General features: G+C 37.9%; 1 pseudogene; it reads left to right on the forward strand.

Annotated features, from left to right (window-relative positions):
• Positions 1 to 4,003: 4,003 nt before the first annotated feature.
• On the forward strand, positions 4,004 to 4,122 carry LOC112485758 (annotated as a pseudogene).
• The last annotated feature ends 230 nt before the right edge of the window (positions 4,123 to 4,352 follow it).

Genomic DNA, 4,352 nt, shown 5'->3' on the forward strand with positions numbered 1-4,352 from the left:
GAGGTGACTGAGATAAAGCACACAATCAGTGTGGTTGGCAACACCTACAGAATGCTATTTCTAGAGAGGTATAGGGGCTGGACGAAAGTGATAAGAGGAACAGGAAGCCAAGTGTGGGATGAACCAGAAACACTTAAGAGGACCTTTCCTGTTCCTAAAATTGATTTATAGTCTTTCAAAATTGAATTTGCCTCTTTTTATCCTTAATTATTTCTCAGTATCTATACTAGTTTTCATTAACAGTTTTCCAAATACAAACATCTCTGGGCTGTCTCTCAGAATGGCCAGTTTGGGAGAAGGGCTTGGGACAGTTGCTTTCATATTCAGCATCTTAGCAGTACTGAAAACTGTGTTCAAAGCCAAAGCCAGTTCACAGAGAGTTTTGAGAGGCTTAGAAATAAGCATCCCTTCAGGGGGCCCCTGGCTTCCTGAGGAACAGTGCCCTTGTAGAAATTAAAGTAAATTCTTTCTCCAAATAATAAAACCCTATGCAAGAGCACATGGCTTATGGACAGAGCACAGAGTTTCAGCTTCCACTCCCCACCACAGCCTTTCACCCTTGTGCAGGGTACAATCTGAATAATCATAAAAGTAGCTCTGTCTGTCTTGCTCTTCCCATGTGCTTTCCATGGTAAATCCTTTGAAAAAGATAGTCTTCCTCTTTCTTCTAGTTCAAGAGTCCCTAATCAGAATAGTGTCATCTGGAGACTGCAAAGCTGCTACCAAAATGTACTGAACTAAAACATACCATTTCTTTCAGTTCCAGCTTTGCCACTGACTGAGTGAACTGAATTGGGCAAACTGTTTCACCTCATAGGATTTTGTAGATTGCAAAAAATGGCCACAATTCCTTGCAGTGCCTCCCATCCATCCATGAAATCTATTTCTCCACCTTTTAAATATGTGGAGAAATATGTGACTTGTTTCAGTCAATAGAATACGTTGAAAGCAATGTGATGCCAGTTCTGAATCTAGGGAACAGGCCCTGCACGCTTTCACTCGATCTCTTAGAATCCTGCACAGCCAAGTTAACGAGCCCAGGTTTGCTTGCTAGAGGATGAGAGACCATGTGAAACAGAAGTGAGCTATAGTTGAGGACCTCCTAAACCAGCCAGTCCCCACTGACTTGGCAGCTGACCACAGACTCACAAGTGATCCCAGCCCAGTCTAACAGAGATAAAAACCTGGGGCTAGCCTAGGTTGCCAACCAGCAGAATCTTTAGCTAAATAAAAGATTATTGTTTTATGCTACTTGGTTTTGAGTGGTTTATTACACGGCAATAGAAAACTGATGCATAGGGCCATAGCTTCCTTATTTGAAAACTAAGGATTAATCCCTAAGGTTCTTTACAGTTAGTTGATTCTATGATAACAACAGGTTGTCCAACCCAGCTATAACAGTGCTATTTTCTGTTTTTTTGTTGAAATTTTCAGGAAGGAAGGAACAAAGTTGGTAGTAGCCCCCTTCCAGTCTCCTCTCAAGAATTTCTTTCTTAATATTCTACTTGTCAGAAAAAAAAAAAATCTGGACTTAGGTAAAGAGAGACTTTATTTGAAAGGACTATTACAAGAGAGAGAAAAAGAACTATTAAAATAGGGAGACTATTGAAGAGCACTTTTACAATAGAGAGAATGGCTGACCATGAGATCTGCAAGTATCTCAAAAAGCACACTGAAAAGGGCTTTTATTTTATGAGGAGTGAATAAAGCTAGAATAACTGAATGAGACTAAGTGGATGAAAGGGCAGACTGATGGGACAGTTGATTAGGGAATGTCCCCCCCCCACTGTGGTCAATTAATACTCAGGACATCAAGAAGGGGCTTCTATGCTGGCTCAGGCTGATGGTGGATACAAATTCAAAGGTCTGGGGTAAGGAGAGAAGCTTAACTAAAGTTTGGTCAGGTCAAGGTAGCAGGTATTTTGTCCAGGATGGCCAGTGGGTACAAAGAGTTCAGCTAATCATTTATGAGACAAAAAGAACGGGAATTTGGTGAGTCTGTGTCTGACATGGTCATAAGTAAACAAGAAGGATATCTTTGAGTCTTACCTAAGTCATGTGAGGAGGAGAAATTCTTTGAAAAAAAAAAAGCCATTTCCCTAGACACAAAGGGATGTGGGGGAATGTCTTAACTATAACTGTTTTCTAGGGGCACAGTGCTCAGGTAAGAGTAAACACTGCCATATTAGACTCACTCAGGTCTGTTTTTTCAGCCTATTCCTGCATCTATAATCTCACAAACTCCAGAAAATGAGAACTTCCCCCTCAAAAGTTTGGAGATCCTTTTCTGCTCGTGTTCACGTGTCAGTTAAAGTTTATCCTTTGGTGCTTCTTTTACATAAGGCCCAAGACCTCTCTAAACTGGTCCTAACCCAACTATTCATCCTTACTTCTCATTTACCTCTCATACTTTATCCCATTTTTTATATAGTATTAAGAAAATAAAATAAAATCATATTCATATTAATATATATGATATGATGATATCTTTTTAAAAATTAATTTCCAAAAAAAGTCAATTGCCCTTTTTGTGGATCCATGTTAAAATGTATGATTTAAAATAGATAGATCATCCCTGACTAAAGTTTTCCAAGAGTGAAACATAATCAAAGGCAGATAAAACAAATGCACTATCTATCCTCAGTGATTCTTCAACCTGCAACATAAAATACTAAACCAAATGAACATATCACAAATATTGACCTAGAGCAATGCTTAACTAAACAGATGATGAGTTTTTAGCATTGCACAGTGTACAAGTATAGATTATGGGCATTTTAGGGGAGAGTGGGAGGAAAGGTGATAGAGTTTCATAATCATTATTTAACAAATGTACTTGGGTGTCATTGACTATAAGTAGTGCCAGCAACCTTCCAAGGGATTTTAACACGATTTTTTGTAGTAGTTGATCTTTGCTGAGACTTATGCAGAAAAGAACTCTTTGAGTACTTAGGCTTCAGCCGGGACACAAGAGAAATTCTCTGAAACAACCGCTGAACTGAAGTCCATTGATCAGTGTATGTAAGACAGATGAGAAAATCTCCAACCTGAATACACATCATGAATTAATTCTAAACCCTTGGAAAGTCCAATGGAATCAGAGAATGTGGGACTGGAGAAGAGCACGCTTTTATTGGATTAATTTCTATAAGACTTCCTCTAAACTGCTAATAAAACTGTACTCTGGAGTAGATGTTTATATTATATTAATGGTATTATAAAAAGACAGCACTACAGAACTCCAAATATGGATGGGTGACTGCTGGCAAATGGGTGTACATGGAAGATGGTCTCATCTTCTAGGGAACAAAACAGAGCACATGACAGAAATTTGTATTTTGGCATTCTTTACCACTAGTGAAACTTTACCACTAGTGAAACTCCCACAACACAATCTAAGTCATAGCTAAGAAATTACAGCATACAAATATATGGGTGCCTGAGACCAATAATTCTTTTCAATTTAGTAGTATGTGTTTTGACTGTTTTCTCTTATTACCTAGAAACAGCTCTCAGCCAAAATGTATGTTTAAAAAGCAAGCACTCTATAATATATAATATCTTTGTGCTATTCTATCATGCTGTATTTGGCTTTTTTAATGCTTAAAAGTTACAATTTTGGTAAGATTGAAATAATATGCTTACTAAAATTTGGACCTAATTTTTCAGACATTGAACATTTCAACTAGGCAATCTATGCCTCAAAGATTATATTTTCATTGGGAATTTTCTCTGAGAAAAAGAAATATATCTTCATAGCAATTTACAAAATTTCCCAGAGCTTAACACAAAGAATCTTAATTTTTTAACCTCTAGTGTCTGACCACCTAATAATAAGATCTTTTGATATAAATGAAGGGTCAGTATCAGTTAGATCCACTCTGAAACGAGTAATTCTTCATTCTAAATGAAGAACTGTACTGACAAGAGTCTTACAGATACATATAGACTTTCAATTCAAGCAAAACATATCTGTGTAACTCACCGCAAGACTCAGGCCTTCATCTATGGCCATGCTACTGTGAACGAGCCTGATCCCGTCTGATCTCAGAAGCTAAGCAGGGTCGGGCTTGATTAGTACTTGGATGGGAGACCACCTAGGAAGACTAGGTGCTATAGGCCTAAAAAATAAGGGATTGTAAGCTGACAAGGTCTATGCAATATGTGAGGTCAACCAAGGGTTACCTCATCTAAAAAATAAAATAAGAAAATTTTTAAGTTAAAAAAATTAAAAAAAAAAAGAATCAGGCCTTCACACGGTTTCTCCCATGTGGATTGCTTGTATCAATATTGACCTTATGGGGGTCTCAGAGGTCCCTGAGTTCCCAGTGACCTCGATCTCAATGGTAGAA

The sequence above is a fragment of the Pteropus alecto genome, unplaced genomic scaffold, assembly GCF_000325575.1.
Source record: "Pteropus alecto unplaced genomic scaffold, ASM32557v1 scaffold188, whole genome shotgun sequence".
In the NCBI taxonomy this organism is placed as follows: domain Eukaryota; kingdom Metazoa; phylum Chordata; class Mammalia; order Chiroptera; family Pteropodidae; genus Pteropus; species Pteropus alecto.